Source organism: Myotis nattereri (assembly GCF_964212035.1).
Source record: "Myotis nattereri genome assembly, chromosome: 3".
Classification (NCBI taxonomy): Eukaryota; Metazoa; Chordata; class Mammalia; order Chiroptera; family Vespertilionidae; genus Myotis; species Myotis nattereri.
The window spans coordinates 18,008,882-18,031,548 of NC_138077.1; positions in this window are offsets into that span (position 1 = coordinate 18,008,882).

Here is a 22,667-nt window from a genome sequence, read left to right on the forward strand (position 1 = left end):
AGTTTCCTTGCTGTTAGCTCTGGTTTTCATTGGCGTAAAAATAAACATTCTGAAAATAAACTCCTTCAATACTTTACTAGCGATGTACTTTCTCAGCTGGCGCAGAAAGCAATGGGAGTTAACTGCTACGTTGGCCTTCATTCTTGCCCACAAATAGAAAATTGTTAGTAACTGGAAAATAAAAGAACCTTGGGAGGAACATAAAAATAATTATCAAGTTCTGACTGTAGAGGGAGATAATGTAGGGAACAGAACCACATGGTGACCCTGAACACTGCTAATGAGGCTTCAGGCCACATCAATGGGCCTCGTGTCTTCAGGCTGCCTGCATCCGTTAGTCCTCCCAAGGAGCATTCTCATGAATTCTCGGTGTCCAGACTGTAGGAGAACCACAAATAAAGTGGGCTAAACTCAAATGAGAATCAGAGGGCTCAAAACTATTGCTTTTCTAGGGTTTTTGTTTGTTTGTTGTTGTTGTTTTTTAGGAGATAGGACCATAAATTATTCTATAAGACTAAACACTTTAATTATATACTGATATATATTGATCTGTAGTAGTTCCATAATAAACACCAATCACAATGTTGAACTAGAGTTGAAGAGGCTAGTTTATTTTCTGCAGTTTCCATGGCATACTTGAGAAAAGAATATTGAGAAAATTGAGGAAGAAACTGGATATCAGTTTATACATAAAGGATAGAAACTATGGACACTTCTATTTTCTCTTTGCCTTCGCAAAATTAAACTAATTCTGTTAAACTAAAAAATAAAAAAATAAATAAAATCTTACAATCTTCTACAGTCCTGATTCAAGCCTGAAAATCTATCATTAGACATAGGATGCAGTAGTACATAGTAGCTAGAAGATTCTTTTTAGCATCTCATGGATTGCAGTGGGTGGTAGACAAAATGATGTGTAGTCAGGACTGAGAAAGCTGAGGTACCTAATGTCTGTATAGTCAGGGTCTACCAAGACTCTTAAGTGACACTCTGCTATTGCCAAATCAATAAGCATTCATTTTCTCATGAAATGGGTGACATATTTAATCAGTAATATATCTAGAGGAAAGAGGAAATGGAAACATTTATTATAATAATCATTTTTAGTAATTCAGACTTGTAAAGGCCTTTTAATAATATCGTGACCTTACATTCATCTAGTATTTCACTTTTGAAATGGATTTTGTATGTATTACCTTAAGTGATCTGAATCGTTGCATGAGTACAAAAATATAAGAAAACTATTCATCTCGTTGTTATAGCTAGGTCAATATCTTTCAAACTGATTTATAAAACACAAAGGTAAGCCCTAGCTAGTTTGGGTCAGTGGATAGAGCATCGGCCTGTAGACCCAAGGGTCCCAGGTTCAATTTTAGTCAAGGGCACGTATCTCAGTTTCAGGCTCCTCCCTGGCCCAGGCCCTGGTCAGGGCGCATGCAGGAGTCAACCAATCAATGTGTTTCTCTCACATTGATGTTTCTCTGTCTTCTCCTCTCTCTCCCACTCTCTACAATCAAGGGGTGAAGATTAAACAAACAAACAAACAAAAACTCTAAGATAAAAATATATATGCACATCTGAGAAGGTACACCAGAAAAACTAGCAATGGGTGTAACATATGAGAAAATATTCTGTTCCTATTGCCAAATAGCAAATCACAAGTACTGATTATTTTGGGCACAATGATTCAGAATATTGGCTCTCAAGTCAGAATCTCTGGTTTGAATCCCAGTTTTGTTGCTTTTTAGTCATGTGACTTTGACAAGTTGCTTAGCCTTTCTGAAACTCAGTTTTCTCATCTGTAACAAGAGTATAATACCAATTAATTGACTTAAATGATATTAATTGAATTATTTAAATCAAGTAGTGCCTGCAGAGTGCATAGGGTACCAATGGCATATAACTCATCTTAGTATTAACAGTCAACCCACATCCTTTTGTTCTTCTACATGTGTCAGAGACCAGTTATACTGCAGTGTCTTTGTTCACTAATGATAAGACACATCATCAATGCCATGCAAATACTCATGAAGCGCCTAAATGTATTTGATATTGCTCTTAATATTGAGCATATTTCAAGAGTTAAATAAAAAATATGCTAGAATATGCAAACTTGAGGTCACTTTTACCTATTCCTTTGCCATCTAACAAATAAGTTGATTCTTAATCACAACCTTCAAAGTTTATTGTACAAGCATAGATCCCAATATCTACCCTGACTTTCCTAACTCAAGAGTTAATTTTGTAATGAAAACCATATAGTTGCGATATTAAAAACTGTCAACATAAACGGGTATGCTTCATTACTTTTATCTCATTTATCACTACTTTAATAAGTTCAGAGAAGATAATAATGTTATTCAGATGCAAATAGCTTTCAGTTACCATGTCTCAAACCATGATGTAAAGGAACATTTTCTTTATTTAAAATGTTGCACATTTACTCAGTCATGCTCTGAAATACCATTTTCTGAACAGAAGAAACTGGACAGAGTTCTATTTTTACTGTCTTTCAGAAACATTTGTTCCCTAAGTGTATACAACTCATCTCCCTGTATTTATGGGCTCAGAATAATTACTGAACTAAAAGGAAATACAATCATTGATAAAACTCTTTGGTTAAAAAAAATTCAAATTGGCACCACCCATACTTATTTAACTAACCTTAGAGCTTATGACACAATATTCCTGCTAATTGAATTCAAAGCCACTGCAAAGTGAACTCAGATATTATGTTTCCATTTCTTTTTTCATCAAACCAAAATTATATTAAAGAACACTAATCTTAGTATATAATAAAAGTCTAAGCAACCATTATAGTGGAATGACCAGAATGGCCGGTTGCTATGATATGCACTGACCACCAGGAGGCAGACGCCCAATGCAGGAACTTTCCCTTTGGGGTCAGTGTGCTCCCACAGGGAAAGCATCGCTCAGCCAGAACTGAGCTCATGGCTGGTGAGCGCAGTGGTGGTGGCAGGAGCCTCTCCCACCTCCGTGGCAGTGCTAAGGAGCAGCAAACAGGAGGGTGGTAGGAAGTGAGGGGTCCCGGACTGCAAGAGGGATGTCCGACTGCTGGTTTAAGCCTGAGCCCCACAGGGAGCAGACCTATGCCGGCAGGTGGACATGCCCCAAGGGGTCCTGGACTGTAAGAGGGCATAGGCGGGGCTGAGGGACCCCTGCCAGTGCACGAATCTCATGCACCAGGCCTCTAGCATGTGTGTGTGTGTGTGTGTGTGTGTGTGTGTGTGTGTGTGTGTATATATATATATATATATATATATATATATATATATATATATTACATTATTGTAGGATAGTGGACAATAAATACCTTGCTAAGCTTCAGTCTCCTTGTTTTCACCTATAAAATAGGAATATTACATACAGTATTGGATTATACAAGTGAATGTAATTTATATTAGCACTGTAAAATTATATAATCCATTCTGGCTTATTTAGAAGTAAAGATTATTAGGTGGAATAGAAAGAATATTGAACCAATATTTCTGAATTCTGGATACCAATCTAGGCTGTGTCAGGATCTTAATAGAATACTCTCTTGGGTAAGTCACTTTTCCTCTTTAGGACTTACAAAACCTGGCCTTTAGACTATGTAATGCCCAGTGATAAAATTTCTATTTCCCCAGGTATAAAAAAGTAAAGGTGATTATTTTCTAGATATTTCATTTCTTTCTCATAACACATACTAGGGAAAAGTTTAGAAATACAATTTTTAAAGTCTAAAAACTTGCAAACATTTTAAGAAGAATATCATTGCTTGTGAATAAATTAATCTTCACTTAGCAATAGTACAGTAGCCAAAAGTATAAACTTAAATAGATGAGCAGCATAAAGCAACCATATTTTGGCATTATGTTATCAGATTATATCTAGAAATACACTCTTAAAAGATTACTGTACTAGTTTTCGGATTAAAAATACATATCTTAATTATCACACTGAGAATAAGACATGGAGTTCTATATTTCTTGATTTATTATGCTTTGCAGAGATTTTCAGGATCCAACATTAATTGCTTACCTCTTCCAAGTAATTAATTCTTCCATATCATTAATAGAAGAGCTTGAGACTACACATTGCTTCTCCTGGAGGCTTTACAATTAATCTATACCAATTTCATTTATTTTTAAGTTTGAAAACACCAAACTAAGTTGGATTAGCTCCTATTTGATAAATAAAAAGATTTACAATCCCCTACAATTAGTTATTTAATAAAATTAGTGTGGCAAACATTTATTCTGAGCTTTTCAATGAAGGCCCAGCAAAATGAAAGGCACGAGAATAATAAGGTAAAACTGACATCAATAGGTAGCCAGTGGTAATAGTTAACAAAGCAATAGTAATCCCTGAAATTTGTAAACCACCCCCTTACAATGTACTTATAAGTCATTAATTAGAGTACTGATTTAAATATTAGGAGCAAAATCTATTATTCTTAGAGCTTGAGGTGGAGGGTAAATTCAACCTGGTCTCTGTCCCCAAGGGGCTTTTGGTCTAATGTCAAAGACATACGCACATGTGGGTGGCCCTACATCAATATTGACAGCCACACAGGCAATCATGGAGACACAAAGAGAATAATGAAGTGATAGAGACTGGCCAGGGTGATTTGATAAGATTTCATATAAGAGGGAACACTGAATCTGGTTCTTGAAACAACAACAAAAAACACACACCCAATTTCGGATGTGTCAATAAAAAGGTGTGGAAGTATTCTAGACCGAGAGAATATCTCTTGTGCTGACAATGTATTTAATTTTCACAAAGAAGGAAAAGCAGAAATGGCAGGATGTTTTTCAGGATCAGAAAAGGAGGAAGAATCAGAGACATTTTTTTGAACCTTTAACTCCTGGGCCAAATGGTTCCTGCTCTATCGCATCACTTCCTTTTTGAGGTGAGACTAGGCTTCTCTGCTTTCAAGGCCCATATTCCCCACCCTTCCTTCACCCCTCAGTGTCACCACACCCTTTGCAGGGCCTTGCAGGATGTCCTGAGAAAAACACACAGGCAGCCATGTCTTCATAAAACCCATCACATTCCAGCTTGTGTCTAAACATCAAACAAACACCTCTAGGTCTATTTTAGACACCCTTTCCACCATTCACCATCATTTCTAAGGAAGGGGAGTTTGCACTTTTGCCACAGGGAATGCTCAATAAAACTGTGATCCATTCTTCTAAACCTTCCATTTTTCTACTTCACTTTCGTCGAGTGTTTCCAATTCCAAGAAATCATAATTCAGAATGTGGGGGAGTTTGCAGATTTTTTGGCTCAGGAGGTCATACAGATGTTATTTCTTAAGGAAGACGATCATGATTGCCTGTGTGAGTAATGGCTGTGCGTTGGCTGGGAGCCAAAAGTTCTCTTATAGCAGAATGTATAAACCATTCTCCTACTGAAAGAAGGGCCCCAGTAGGATAATATATTATAACACATGATTCAAATTACAGGATCTCCAGCAGGGGAGCTCATGACTGATTCGGGACAGTCGCCCCCTGAATACTGATGTTGGGATGATGGAATGCCTCATGAATTAAAAGGGCCCTGGTTTAGCATCTAAATCCTTCATATGCTTCTAAAACTGTCTCTTCCTATCACTGTACTCTGTAAGCTTCTTAAACGAATCATGCACTGTTATGAAACCCTTGTCGATGTTTTTAAGTCTCCATGTCCTTGAAATATTATATTCAAAATATTCTCTCTCTTAAAAAAAGACAGTAAAACGTCACCTTCTCTGCTAGAAAACCATATCCTTTTAATGCCAATATGCAATAAGTTAGGGCTTTAGAGAAATCATATTTAAGTGTGACCCACTTTCTGTTCTTTGTGATTCTCTACAGCAACCTGAAAATCTCCACATCCCACATGTTCCAGACTTTTTCAGTTATCTACAGAACAAATAAGTTTATCTCAGACAAACTAAATACAAAGGGACAAGACAACATTGTGTTTCCAAAGGTTTGCTACTGAGAAGTGAGCTCATTCGTAAATATTATTATTTCATTTGGGTCAGTTTTGGTTATAGAACAAAGCAATACATTTGCGGAAAGTATTACACTGGGAATGGAGATGAGGCGTTTCTACAGAAACACTAAGGCAGATGTTAAATATTACACATTCTGAAAAACAAATTGCCGCGATACATTCTGAAATCATCTGTAAACTGGTCCCTTCGCTTCTTTTCAAGCTGGTTCTTGCATTCAATTTTTCTAGTAAATAGATGCAAATCAGGTGCATTGTGCCGAGATGGGAAGAGAGAGAGATTTGTTCAGAAATGACCTCAGCTCTATTCATTAATAAAATGACACGTTGGCTGAGAGCAGTGAAGAACATAATATAAGGAGTGAACTTTCCTCCGTGTGACAGATGCACAGAAGAGGTTTGGGGATAAAACACCGTATGTAAAACGGCCACTGCAGCATAAAATCTGCAAACATTAAAGAAAATGCTAAGAGGCAGATTGCTTGGGAAAATTGCAAATTCCATGGTAAAGCACTCCCTTGTTCTCTATTACCTGGCACAATTAATTCTGAATCCCAACTTGCAGAAAGCATGCTATGTAGAAAGGGGGAGTGGGTTCAGATAAAATAACCAAAGGTTTACTTTTTTCTAAGACTTTTTTTTAAGAAAGAGAAAATAATTTTTCAAGGTCAAAACCAATACCCAGAACCACTTTCAGTGACAGCTGACACCAATGGGGGAGGAAAAAGGGAAAGGCTATCAGAGAGAATGTGGCCACATTTTTGCATAGCGGTTTAAATTATGCCAGCAGAATAATTAATGGAAGGACCTAAAAGGGGGGGGGGTAAAAGGGAAAGTGGGGGGGGGGGGAGCTGTGTTAAACAAAGTTCATTACTGCATGATGTAAATGAGTTTCTCACCGGTGATGTCACTGATTGGCTGAGCTGCAGAGCTGGCTTCGAGCATGGCCGGATTGGCTGCTAGCTCTTCTGGTGCCTGCCTGCTTGGGCAGCGGTTGAGCCAGATACTTTCTGTCTCTCTTGTTGTCGTTTGAAGCGAATCTTGTTCAGCCCAGCTGTGTCTCCATAGTAGTGGCACCCTAAGAGAGAGTCTCCCTCCTGCTTCCCACAGCTCGTCTGTGAGGCGGTCGCTGCTGTGAAATACCAGCGCTTGGCACCAAGCCCAGACAGCATTCTCAGATCCATCTATAACACACACATACAAAAAGAAAAATTAAAAAAAAAGCAGTTCTTTCATCTGAATTGCATCCTAAGGAGGATTAAGAAGGCTTCTATTGCTACTGATTTGTGTCCTTTCAGTTGGATGGCTGAAATCGTTTTTGAAATACAGTATCCTCTCATCTGCAGTCAAACACCATTGGTTCAAATTGGTTAAAAAAGGGCAGGGGGGGGAGACCCCCTCTCCCATGTTTGCCTTGATTACAGAGAAAAATAAGTCTTCATTTCCCTCCTAAGCACCGTAACTGAGGTTTTTGGTCCCCTACCAAAATTTTAAACTCTCAGCAGATTTCTAATTATATCCGAGTCATTATTTTCAGTTAAGACACAGGATCTTAATTAGCATTCTTTTTTTCAGCTATGCAAAATGAGACAGGGCATGAAACAGAAACGATCTATGGAGAGGCAGAGAGAGAGAAAGAAAAAAAAATCTGTGCAGCTTTTACAGTTGAGCTGACACCCTCTCCTTCCCCGCTTTCCCTCCACCCGCCTTGCAAAAAAAAAAAAAAGAATGCAGTCATATGAACTTTACCAGACAATGGAGTACCTACAGGCTCTCCCCTAGACAAGTCCTTTATAACCAGCCAGTGCTATGTGCTGCAGGAAGTGGCCAATCGGCGGGCTCCGTTCTGCAGCAGGGACACAATAGGTGCATTGGCCACACTGTCCTCCTAGCCCCTGACAGCAGTTCAGGTTCATTTATTGGACACTGGAAGGCACATATGTCTTTCATATGCACTGGGAAATTATCAGTGAGGCTGCCTTTATTTCACTGTAATCACATCCACCTAATTACCGCACAGGAGCTGCAATGGCACTGTCTGCATGGGGTGGCGCATAGGCATGGATGTCGTAAAAATATGCATGAGCATGCTTGCTTATTTCAATAATAAAATCCCCCAATTACTTCCTTCCCAGAGCTTAATGACTCCTTCAGAATACTTCAGTGGATATAGTCCTCATTTCTTCCCTTCAAAAGAAAAAGTGTATATATATATACACACACACACAAATATATGAATGTACATGTATGTGCATGTATGTATTTTTGTGTAATTTAAACATTATTTTAATCATTTATTGGGAGGAGGTATGGAAGTGAAACCTAGTCAGCACATAAAAGGTTATTGAGGACATAAGACATTTTCCCTGTTCACTCACTAGGCATCAGAAGGAAGTAATAAGTGAGTCTGCACACATCACCATAGCCATACATAGATGCTGATTTATCGAGTCCAACATGAACATCTGCATATGTTTCATTTATGTATTTTCCATGTTACATCCTTATAGCAGTCCTTGAAACACTGACTCAAAATGCTTAAAAAATTAAATCTTTGTTTTCCGTGGATCGGTTAAGCAGAGTTGGGTATGATCTGCAGTGGGAACCGCCTGATACTTTTAATTTTATTTTATGCATGTTGTATTTACATATTCATGAACGGAATAGCTGTTGTGACTGCTGATTCTGCACCAGGAGCTGAAAAGGCAGGATCCAGCATACAGAGTGTATTAATTTCTAGGGGCAGAATGGCAGCATATGATGACCAGGAAGAGAGGGTGCTCAGGGTTTCATTTGGGGGTTACCTCATTATGTAATAAAGGGTCTGGATAGACAGCCCACCAAAAAATGTGTAAGTATAATGAACCTAGAAAGAAAAAACAATTTGCATAATTCACGGCCATTCAGCCACCCTGTAAAGAAATAAGCATTTTGAAATGTCGATTTCTGGCTCGCGTTTTTGAAGGTAAATAAAATTGCATTCTGTTTTAAGGCTATGTAGACGATCATCAAAATGGGATGTGGTTGGCAGCTCTATATTTTCTCATTGTTTTATAATTTACATATTTCTTGTTCCAAATAAGAATGCTAAGCTTTGAGCATCAATTATTTTCTAAGGTAGAATTTCACCAATGTTTACCTGTATTTATTGATATATTTTGATTTTTATCTCATGATTCTATAGTCAGGAATGGAATTCATGATTACTATAGGCACATTAGGAGAAATAGTAACTCACCTTTATCTGTATAGATACATGTATATAACAACAATTTCACCCATACTAGAGAGAAAGAATCCCAATATGTTATTTTTATCAATTTATATATCATAGTCCTCTTTTTAATATTTGCAATATTTATATGATAAACATTTAAGTTGATTTTGCATTTGATAAGCATGTTGGTGTTTTTTGTTTGTTTTTTTTTTAAAAAAGCACAGCTCTCCTATTTATGCTTTCCAAAAATGAAGTTTTTGGTATGAGGGATGGGTGAGGCAATTGCCTAAGTGGAGTAATAAGAGGTCACAAGGCTCAATTATAAAACAAACAAACAAACAAACAAAAGAAAAATACTACACTTACATTTCTGAACTACTAGACACAGAAATTCACACACCTAAAATCAAAGATGTAAATTGGTTGTGGATAAATAATGTATCATGCTTCTTCTCTAGTTGATTGCCCAAAAACCTAACAAGCTACTTGCCTCACCTTATTACGCTTTTCCTATCAAAGGCCAAATTTTCTAAGTCTTCAAGCAAGACATTGAAATTTTACTGGTAATTAAAACATATAGAACTAATCTCTCTCCCTTTCTTTCTTTCTCTTACACACACAAAGACATATGTATACATAAATACACATATACACAGTCACGACTGTCCTGTAAGAATGTATGACTGTTCTGCATAGTCATCTCATTTTTTGATTTGATATTACACAAAAAGCTTAAGATATTCAAAGAGGTAATACTTATTTTCTAGTTGTTCATTTTGCTAAGTAAAAATCAAAACAGAAGGAAAACTCTCAGAATATCACATATATTTAGAATCTAGTGACACATATAATGCCCTTGGAAATTCCTATTTTACAAAGGATTTTGATGAACATATTAATTTTATTAATAAGATTAGTGGATGGTCCACTCTAACATCTTAAACAAATAGGGATTTCTAAACCATGAACACTTAAAATAAAAGAGGCCTTCCTTAAGTACTACCATTTATTACACCAGGCAAGTTAGGCTTCCTGCTGCCTGCTATAACATTCTGAAATAGTTTGAGTTATTAGATATATTTGAAAATGACATGCATTACATTTTTATAGTATTTTAACATTCGGCTTTACTATTTTTTTCACACCCCAAATAAAAAATGCAATTGTGATATCTTAATATACTACTGAATCCAAAATAATTTGCAATAAAATATTATTCAGAATAAGTTTACTAGAGAGCTTAGACCTAATTTATATCTTAGGAATTAAAAGCATTAATTTTAGACATAACGTCCAAAGAAAATTAGTAATTAGTTAGTGTATTTCCACCCATCATGCTGCCATCCTTTATTACAAATACACTTCGAATACACTTGCTGTCAAGATATGCTTAATTGGTTGAGTTTTACTGAAGATAAATTTACAGTCTCTTCCTATAAGATCAAATATGCACATCTGTAAGATAACTATATGGAGAATATGAGTGCCATCTCTGTTCCCAGGATGGAAGTAAGTCAACTTCTTTATAAAGATCAAAAGCATGGCTGCCCTAACCGGTTTGGCTCAGTGGATAGAGCGTCGGCCTGCGGACTGAAAGATCCCAGGTTCCATTCCTGTCAAGGACATGTACCTTGGTTGCAGGCACATCCCCAGTAGGGGTTGTGCAGGAGGCAGCTGATCGATGTTTCTCTCTCATCAATGTTTCTAACTCTCTATCCCTCTCCTGCCCTCTCTGTAAAAAATAAAATATATATTTTTTAAAAAGTATGGCCTCAGACTTATAGTCATGACCATCTCACCAAAGGAGTCAAGTCAGCAGAAATTGGCTGTAAGGATATAGCAGCCAGTCATGTTAACTTCATAATTAATACAATGCATTTTACATGGGGAGCCAACTTGGAGAGAGATGAAAAAATAATAAATTAAAAAGCAACTCGTCAGTCTCCTAATGTGACTCATTCTTAACACACACACGCGCACACACACACACAAACGTAAGCCATTGTAATAAGTGCAGAAAATATTCGTACTGTAACCAACATCAAGATACCACTGTTTGTCTCTGTTCACACAATGACAGCATTGGTGACAAAACAAGGTAATCATCAGAATAGCTCTAAATATCTGGCTGCTTTTGTGCCCACAAACTCTCTGCTTAAAATGTCAGAGTGTATGCTTCAATTTTTGAACTTTTTAATAATGATCATCATTATAGGATATAAGAAATATAGGCTTTATAAAGATGCCACTTTTGAATCACCAAATGCACAAATCTGTTTCCAAAGTATACTTTTTATACCATAGTTATGATTGATCTCATTTATATTGATCTCCAAAAGATTGGTGGCACCCTAACTGGTTTGGCTCAGTGGATAGAGCATCGGCCTGTGGACTGAAGGGTCCCTGGTTTGATTCTGGTCAAGGGCATGTACCTTGGTTGTGGGCACATCCCCAGTAGAGGGTATGTAGGAGGCAGCTGATGTTTCTCTCTCATCGATGTTTCTAACTCTCTATCCCTCTCCCTTCCTCTTTATAAAAAATCAATATAATATATTTAAAAAAAGATTGGTGGTACATCCCCTGTGGGATAAAACAATATCTCAGTTTCAAAAACTCATTTCTCTTGCACAGTTCCCAGTTATTTTAATTAGGATTGTTTATTAAAGATGCACTTCACAGAAACAAAACAAAATATGAAAGTCATGATATCTAAATACTCAATGGAAAATAAAAAAATTTAAGCATATCACTTAAAAGGAAAAATTCCATTAGGAAAAAAAAAAAGCCACAGGTTCCTGTAACTGCTAACATGATGCTCTATATTTATTATTATTTATTTTTCTATATACAAGAAATAGCAGAAAACTTTGGGGGAAAATGAAAACCTTTCATCTAAGAAGTTGTCACCAAGCATCTAAAATTATTCCATTTTCTTTGTGGTTGAGCATGACCCAGAAACCAGGAGGTCACAGTTCGATTCCAGGTCAGGGCACATGCCCGGGTTGTGGGCTTGATTCCCAGGGGGGGACATGCTGGAGGCAGCCGATCGGTGGGTGATGTTTGTCTCTCATTGATGTTTCTATCTCTTCTATCTCTCTAGCTCTCTCCCTTCCTCTTGCTCTAAAAATCAATAAAAACATATTTGAAAAAATTGTTTTTAACATTCAGGATAAATAAGAAATAAATGTTCTACTTGAGCCATGAGATAAATCCAGAATTATATTAAGCAGTGTTTGCTAAATCTATGATTAATAAAAAAAAAGTTATTGCACTGTTTCACATAATCTGCATACACTGAAGTAAAAAAAAGTATTTGTACTTCAGAATAGTTATGAAAGAGAAACATGGCTTCTCCATTTTAAAAGTGATCTAATTTTTTTTTTCATATGCCCATCTTATTGTGTAGTTGGGGATAGGGAGCGGAAAGTAAATTTTCCAATTAATTTATCTCATCCTTTTATAGTTTCGGTAGTCTCTTTTGAGTTATTCTCTCTCTGGTAGAGAGAATGGCCATCCAAAATATTTCCACATCCTAATTCCCCAAACCTGTGAGGAATTACATTGGCTGATAAAATTAAGGTTGCTAATCACCTGATCTTAAAATAGGACATAGCACAGAGAACAAAAGAAAAAAAATTTAAAGGTGAAAACAAACAAAAATTTCAAAAGTGGTATAAAACTTTAAAAGGTGGATAATTGGTGACTGACCTACCAGACCTAAGGAAACAAGATCCTAAGCTCAAAGTAGACAAAGCCAAAAGCCATTCTAAGTAAGTTTAGGAATCAAAAGCTTCAGATACTTTGGGAGATAGGAATAGAAAGAGGTAGAATTAAGAACACAGTTATATAATGTTGACAAAAAAACCCTAAATGTTTATATCTCTTCCGCTATCCCATGTTTGTGGTCAAATTTTCCTCTTCACTACAAGAGAAGACTGAAAAGAGGTAAAAACAGAGTTGGCACAGTTGTAGATGGGGTTCCCATACCCTAATAAGGAGCTTTAAGTCAATGTATACATTCTAGATACTGGGTCTCTTCCCATACTATTTTCTTCCCTATGCAGGTTGGCTCTCAAAATGATAGCTTCCACAACTTTTCTGAGCTATCTGTTTTAGCAAAATAAAATAGAAATACAATGTCGAAGTGATGGCTAGCTGTACAATAAAAATATGATATGCTTTCATAGTGGAGATTTATCCCTGGTAAGTGGCTGCCCGGCAAGAGTATATTTCCTATCACTCTATAAATGTATATGCAAAGCGGTAGGGATGGAATTGAGTGGAATTGATAGGCATCTCTTCTAGGCATGGCAGGTACATAAAACCTTTCCATATAGCTTTTGTCTATGATCCTTTCTCTTCAGAGCTGCTTGAAATGTAGATGACCTCCAGGGTGACTGTAAACATCATATATTACAGATGGCAAAGCCTCTGCTGATCTAATCGCTAAATGATGGTGTGTAGAATGGATGATCTTCGATAGAACTGTCTGTTCAATACTCCAATTGCCTTTTTTTGGATGAGTCAAGATTTTTTAAATATATTTTATTGATTTTTTTACAGAGAAGAAGGGAGAAGGAGAGGAATAGAGAGTTAGAAACATCGATGAGAGAGAAACATCGATTCAGCTGCTTCCTGCACACTCCCTACTGGGGATGTGCCCGCAAACAAGGTACATGCCCTTGACTGGAATTGAACCTGGGATCCTTCAATCCGCAGGCTGACGCTCTATCCACTGAGCCAAACTGGTCAGGGCTCAATATTATTTTTATTATAATACACAGCAATGAAAGAAATGAACTACTGCCATGTTCAACAACCAAGATAAAATGTTGGTCAAAGGAGTCAACCACAAAAATATATACTGTATAGTTCCATTCATACAAAGTTCAACAAAAAACACAACTCGTCAATGGTAAAAGAGGTCACAATGGTGTTTACCTTTTGGGGAAAAGATAGTAACTAAAAAGGGACAAAAAAAGAAACTTCTTGGATTAGAAAATATTTTATATATGAATCTGGGTGATAGTTCCATGGATGTGCATGTGTGAAATATCATCAGGATATTCACTTAAGATTTCAACAGTCTACCGTATATATAGGGTTGGGTAAAAGTAGGTTTACAGTTGTGAGTATGTAAAATACAGTTTATTCTCATATTATTATTTATTAAGGATGTATTTCCTATACAAGTGACTGTAAGCCTACTTTTGCTTCATCCTATATGTTACACTCTTATAGAAATAAAAAAAAATAGTGGAAGATATGTTTCATCAAAATGAAAGAGATAACCAAAAAGAGGATAATCGCAGATGTCAGAGTCAGGGAACCCAATACAAAGAGAGACGAAAGAAACTTCCAAAAGGAGAACACAGCCTTGCATTTTACTCCGGATAGAAAGAGGCAACAAGCAGAGCAATATGACCCCAAAGGCGAAGTAGAGGACTATCTTTCAGAAATCCTTCCTGCTACTGATCTATTTTTTATACTTAAGACATAATGTGGGGTTGAGCCCTACCTTGACATGGATTGATGCAGACTCTGCTTGCCCCCCTATGCCCTCTTGCCTTATAAATTGAATATCTCATTTTGTTCCACAGAAGTATCCTTCTTTCACCTTTTCCTGAGGACTAGAATAGGTCCCTTTGAGCTTAGAAAAAGATGATTCCTTTCACCCACTTCCCAAGCTCATATTCCTCACTGGTGTTCCATACCTGGGCCATGAGTAGCTTTTTGTAAGATGAGAAAAAAAAATCTCTTAACATTTTAAAGTCACAATTTATTACGGGTAATAAAACACAATTCTAACATGTGTAATCTTAATCCCAGCCAATAAAAACTTGCTGAAAAATAAACATTGAATATAGCAAGATCCTTAGTAACAGTGCAATTCACAAGCAAGTATGCACATGAAACATAAACTAAATAATATGTACTTCTGTAGATTTACTCAACTTAATGTTTTCTGTGAAATAGATCAAGATTTTGAGCACATGGAGGGTATTTTTCAAAATATTTACAAGATCACGCCATCCTGAGCTCTGTCTAAATGACACATTACAGCCAAACAGCACCATTCAAACATTTAAAGGAACTGAGGTAGTTATCTGTATAGAAAAATATCAACAAAATAGTTATAAGTGGAAATGAAAAGCAGACCATAGTGCAATAGTGTAATCCCACTGTGTATGTGCATACTATATTTATAAGCACAATTCTGAAACTATCTTGGAGGATACCCACCAATGTGTTGAGAGTGGCTACTTTTTGATAAGGGACTTGAGGAAAGAAATGGTGATCTTTTTATCCTTCATTGTATTTTTAATAACAAACACAACCAAGTAAAATGTTAGAAAAGATAAATGACACCAAACATATGCTTCAGTTAGCTAGATGATGCCAAATGCACAGATATTAGGAAACATTTAGCTTATTCCCCTTTTTTCACATTCTTCCAGGTGGTTAAGATTACATGGACACTTCCTCAGTTAATATTCAAGAAGTGTCGCCGAAGCCGGTTTGGCTCAGTGGATAGAGCGTCGGCCTGCGGACTGAAGGGTCCCAGGTTTGATTCTGGTCAAGGGCATGTACCTGGGTTGCGGGCACATCCCCAGTAGGAGATGTGCAGGAGGCAGCTGATCGATGTTTCTCTCATCATCGATGTTTCTAACTCTCTATCTCTCTCCCTTCCTCTCTGTGGAAAATCAATAAAATATATTAAAAAAAAAGAAGTGTTAAAATTTGTAGCATCCACCTTCACTATGAAGTTATAGAAATTAAAGTACTTCTCCACATGTAGTTCTCTTTAAAATAATTAGCAATGAGTATTGATGAGGCAGAAATAAAATAAATAGAAAAGTGATATAATTGGAAGAAAGTGTAAGTTTGTATCTTGGCTTCTCTGCCCTGTGGGGAAATTTATTCATCTATAAAACAGAGAAAATCAACACTATTTTAGAATGGTGTTGCCATGATTAAATAAAATAACATGTTAAAATATCTTCCTTGGTGTCCAGCCCAAAATAAATACTTGATTTATGTGTCATTTCCCTCACTCTCCCTAATTATCAATTACCCAATTTAAATAGCTTTTAGAATAATATTATTTTCTATTTTTATGATTTAAAATTTTGAATTTTAAAGATAAATCTATCATGGTGGTGGAGAAGTGTAAAAAAAGTTGAAAAATATAAAAATCCTTTTTAAGGATTAAAAAGAAATGAACTTGTCTCTACTATGAATTCCTCTAAGGCAGATGTAGGTCAGAAATAAGATGCAAGCCTGGCTTTCACATTAAGAGCCTCCTGCTCATGTCAGTGAAAACATAATCCTCACCTGAATCAACAAAGTGGAATTTGCCCAAAGATTATCTTGCAACATCTGAATTTCAAAAGTGATGTTAACTCTTCAAAGACTTATTTTTTTAACTGCTTAGTGTCTTTATCTTAGTAAGAGGTTGCTAATACAACACCCATCTAAGCATCTAATGCAAAGCCACCCCTGTGTGAGTAAACTTGAGTTTTTTAGGTCTTCAGACTCTGACTTGTAGTAGATAACACCTGTGGCATTGTACATAAAGCTGGTGCAATTTTAGTTTTGTTTCATTTGTTGGGACTTGCTGCTAAACGTTTGGTTCCCACTCTTGGCACATAGGAAAGAACTCAAGGTTGTGGGCAACATCCCCATTCCTGGCAGTAGGTATCTTGCCTGAGGGGCTGAAAAATGATACCCCTGACTTTTCTTCTTTGTTGAAGGAAGGGTACCACGCCTTTCTCCATCACTGGTATTTTCCAAGAGCAGGAGGTGTTCATGGTCATTACTCATGTCCAAAAGACTTTTTCTCCAAAAGAGAATGCACCTGCCTTACCCTTCTTGTAATCAGAACATTGGTTTTTCATAAATTGAATTAACTTTTCTTTCAGTTTTTCTCTGCAGGAGGTATCTTCATATAAAGTAAGACTTGCAAAAGCCAAGTCCCTGAATAACATCTTGAAGCCTCTCTGAGGTGACTTCATGAATCACCACAGATACTTTGCTCCCTTATGACTCAATGAGGAAATTATTTATGTGTCTTTTCCTAAACTGTGGCTAAAAGAATGGTACTCAGTGCTCTTCAATGTCAAGTCAATAAATCTCAGCTTTAGTACCAAACATAAAGAAGTGTTATACCTTTAGGAGCATGTTGTCATCAGAACATGAAACTATGACCAAAGGTGTTACTCATTTTGCCATTGATGTCAGAAACAGTGAAGTAAAACTTGTGCAAATATTGGAGTCTGTACTTGCTCTGCCTCCATCAATGGGACCTTTATACCTTTAAATCTCTCCTCTTCTTCAATACTAGCCTCTACTCTCTGAAGTCTTTATTTAAATCGTGTACTTGGGTGTGTGCAGGGGGTGGGAGTGGTAATTAGTTTTCTATTGCTGCTGTAACAAATTACCATAAATGTAGTGGCTTCAAACAACCCAAATTTATCATTTTATAGTTTGAGAGGTCAAAGGTTCAAAATGAGTCTCAGTGAGCTAAAATTAAGATGTTTCTTCTGGAAGCTCTAGAGGAGAATCCGTTCCCGTGCCTTTTCAAGCTTCCAGAGGCCACCCACATTCCCTGGCCGGTGGCCTCTTCTTCCAGCTTCCAAGCCAGCAATGATGCGTCTCTCTGACCATTCTTCCCTAATCACATCTCCCTCAGATTCTGAAACCTCTGCCTCCTTCTTCCACTCTTGAGAACTTTTGTGGTTACATTGGGTCCAACCATATAATCCACAATCACCTCACCATCTGCTGATTTGCATCCTGAATTCCATCTGCAACTCCATCTTGATTCCACCCATAATTCCTCTTTGCCATGTAATAAATGTGTTCCCAGGTTCTGGGACTTGAGACATAAACATCTTTCAGGGTCCATTATTGTGCCTACCACAGGTGACATCTTAACTTAGCAAGGAAGAATTAAGACTTACAGATAGGGCCCTAGTCAGTTTGGCTCAGTGCATAGAGCGCCGGCCTACTGACGAAAGGGTCCCGGGTTCCATTCCAGTAAAGGGCGCATACCTCAGTTGCAGGCTCCTCCCAGGCATCCAATGGATGTGTTTCTCTTACATCGATCATTCTCTCTGTCTTTCCCTCTGTCTTCCACTCTCTCTAAAAATCAATGAAAAAATATCCTTGAGTGAGGATTAATATATATATTTTTTAACCAGGTAGGTAAATCTGATTTGGGAAATAATCTAGGGTCAAGAATGACAACGAATACCTCACTGCCCCAAAAAAGGGAGTGAGCAGCTCAATTTGAGGTGAGATCACCAGACAGAAACCATCAGCTGTGGGTTGGCTCTGGGAACAAGGAAACACTTAGACAACAGGAGAGGCCAGGGAGCAGGCCACCAGTCACTAACAGAAAGGATCAGCAAATCTCACTGCAGGCTACCTGCCTGGTTTTTCTCCTCCACCCAACCCAAGCTTTTGGTTTTTCTGTGGACACACTCTACTTTCATGGGCCTCTACTCTAGGTTTCACTACTTGATTGGCCTATGCAGGGACTGAACAGTGTAAATTCAAGTACTCAACAAAGTGCCTGAGGGAGGTTTTCACCCACTGTACTTATTGTGGCTACATAATTGCTGTACTTAATTAATTACCAAGTGCTTAAATGGAATCTAAGTGCTCAGGCTACCAGATTAGAGCATTTATTCATTTACCAATGATACAGGACTGCTTAATTCAAATATAAAAGGATTCAGAGACATTCAAGCACCAAACACATGGACATATCACTGAAAATGTATAGCAAACTACTAATAGGCCTAATATTTCCTTAATTAGTGCAATAGTTTCCTTTGCTCTTGCAAAAACAGTTACCACAAACTTGTCTTCAAATAACACAAATTCATTTTCAACACAAATTCATTTGTTCTGGAGTTTAGAAGTCAAAATTAATCTTATGGGGTATAAGGGATTGGTAGGGCTGGTTCTTCTGGGGGCTCCATGGGGGATTTAATGTCTTGTTTTCCAGCTTCCAGAGTCTACCTTCATTCTTTGGGTCCTCACCCCTCCCTCCATCTTCAAACACTTCATCCCAACCATGCTCTAGCAACCATCTCCTTATTTGAACTTCTTGCGAAGCTTTTTTAAGGACCCTTGTGATTACAATGGGCCCACCTGGATAACACAGGGTAATCTCCTTTCAAGTTTCTTGACTTCATTACAGGAGCAAAGTCTCTCCTATCATGTAAAGTGGCATCTTTACAGGTATAGGAGTTAAGACATAAATACCTTTGGGGAAGGGGGAGCATTATTCAGTCTACCACAGTAAGATAACCCTGCTTTTTAGCTTAGTGCATGGCCAAATAAAACAAAGATGGCAATTTCAGTCTCGTTTTAAATTAGGTGTGACTATGTGGCTAGGTTTTGGTAACAAGATATAAGATGAAGTGCCCTGTGAACATTTCAGGAAGTGCATCTAAAGGAAAGTGGTAAGCCCTGTGCCTTCCTCCATCCTGGTGCCTGGAATGCAGATACAATGGCTAGAATTCTAGCAGCTATCTTGGCTTGCAGAGTTAACCTTGACAGTGGAAGCCATAGTGGAAAAAACAGATAGAAGAAATTTGGGTTTCTTTGGGACAACAAAACAAGTTTGAACTGACCTCTAGATTTCTTGAATGTGAGAGAGAAATATATTTGTCTTGTTTAAGCTATGATTTTGTGAAATTTTCTGTTACTTATAGACACATTTAATGCTAATGCATATTTTCACATAACATAGATTAGCATTACACTTTCATCTTTTAAAACATCTTTATCATTGGCCCTGTTAGAAAATATTTTTCATAAGTGGAGGGATGTTATCATAATGATAGTAAATGTGCTTATTAGCAAGGAGCCAAAAGGAAATCTCTAGCTACAGCGAGATTTAAGAAGATGAAATATAAATTTAATCATTGGTTTATTTCCTTATCACTGTACCAAGTAAAGCAAAATCCTAATACATTTATAACTTTAACATATTTCTCTAAAGGCTAGCACCAAATATCGACCAAAGCACAATGCCAATTTAGAAAGACTCCTCTAAAGGTCTCTGCATCGTTCTGTCTCCTGGCTGAGAGCCAGCTAGTTCATCGTTTTAATCTGTGAGCTTAACAACAAAGCTATACTTTAAAATTGTAAAAAGGAAAAGTGCACCACAAATGATATGTATTTTTATCTTTTATTTTTCTACCAGGATGTTGAATGATTACCGCCTTTGTCCTTTTACACTCAGTGTATGAGTTCAGAAAAAGAAAAATTTTCTATTTAAATGTGTTCACTTAATGAACAAACATTCATATATATATTCATATATATACATATATATTATAATTTCTGTATTCAATTTTATACACACACAAGCACATATTATTTCACTAAAATATGTATTGTTCCCAAATTAGATCGCAGGGCATAATGAAATTCTTTATGCTATATGTTTATCCAGTTTCTACTCATTCAAAAGCATCACTGAAGAGGGAGAATATCTAGTTACCATCTTCTTATTAATATTTAATTTGTATATCTGTATGTAATACACATAATATATGAAATATATTCATAGTAATGTTTGTTAAAGATGTACTTTTTCTTCTCCATAAATGAACTCTTCAAATATTAAATCTACAGGTGAATAAAATTTTAAAGGCAAATAATACAGAAGATACTAAAGAAAAGTGTAATAAAATATTATTGTCACCTACTGAAGCAAACTTAGAGTCAAAAATGACCAAAAGCACAAGAATAAACAATTACATGTTACACATAAACTTGCACAGCCCCTAACATTTGACTATTTTGCTTACATAGATTATACAAGAGGAGAAAGCATAGCAAGTGAATAATGTGAAGTGTATATAACAGCCTTCAATTTACAATGAAATGATGCTCAGAAAGTTTATCTGCAATGTGATTACCCCAAACTCAGAGTAGTTTTGTTTTATCCCAACATTATATTATTAAAAAGTTGAAAAAATTTTACAATGAATAAGTGTATCCTCCCCCACCTAGATTCTCTTACTAACATTTGCTATATTTACTGTATCATATATCAATAATTACATTTCCCCTCTGATGGCAGGCTGCTGTTCTGTCACATAAATTAAATTAAGCTTACATAATGGCACTAATTTACATTAAGTTGTTGAACCTTCTCCAAGGTTTGCATTTGTGTAACAGAGAACTCAGAAATGAAAGTAGAAAAAGCAGACTATTCATAATATTATCACCAACACAATCACTGAACTAGTAAATACTGTTGCTTTGCATAATTCTTATTTTCATATAATAGCAATTATATTTAGCATTTTTCATGGAATTTACATAATTTTTCTGTAATTTTAAAGGAGCAACAGCATATTGAATGTATTTGGCTATTACTTAACCATTCACTTGGAATATAGCAGTTAGGTAGTTCTTCTATCATAAAAATGCTGCAATGAATTACTTGGTGCTTCATTTTCCCCCTTACCTGTTTTTCCTTAGATTCAGAAGTGGACTTACTGTTTCGGCAGGAAGAAATATATTGATATTTATCCAATTCATATTATGTATGAAAACACTCCATTTTTATCTGTTAAAAAATCTACTTTTGACACCTAAGGATGGTAAATGACAGTGATATCTTCCTTTCAATATTTAGGGTCTGTCTCTTTCTTATTCATTTCAGCAAAAAAAATTCTATTTCATACTTTTTTTTTACAGTGTAAACTCTAATAATCCAAATATATGGTATGCTTTGGGGGTGTGTAGAAAAAAAATAGCTAGGGGTGTCCGTTGCTACAGATGGAAATTGAAAGATAGGAAAATGGTCACACTCTGTACTAGAGACCCATTCATTTGTCACAGAGATAAATTAAGCTAACCTGTCCTGAACTCTAGTGCTCTAAGCTCCCACTTGACTTGGACTTCATGCCCGTAAGCTATGCAAGTTATGGGACATAAAAATATAGAAACATTGAGAGTGATTGATGGCAGCTTTTAAGTTGATGTTGCAATGTATAAAAGTTGCATAAGAGTGAAAAGAGAAATGAATTAAATAGGGTGGGAAAAATTATTGGGTGAGAAAGAAAATGAAAAAAAGGTATCAGGCAGATTCAAGGCTAGGAAAGCTGTACTTTAACAATCAAAGGCAGAGAAACATCCACACCTGTCTGAGGTTCCATATTCTAAGGTCATTGTACTACTATAATCATTGCCTTTGCTTCTATAACAATCTCGTAACTGTAATTAAAAACCGTGGTAGCACAATGGAGGGAAATTTCCTCAGACTCTTATTAATAAAAACTATTTGGGTTCCTGGACACGATCATCTAATTCCAAGGTCGTAAAGCAACTTTTGCAAACCTTTTCAGGGACTACCATCAGAGAACTGCCATTTCACTGTCAAAAACACAGGCTTGATACAGAATACTACATC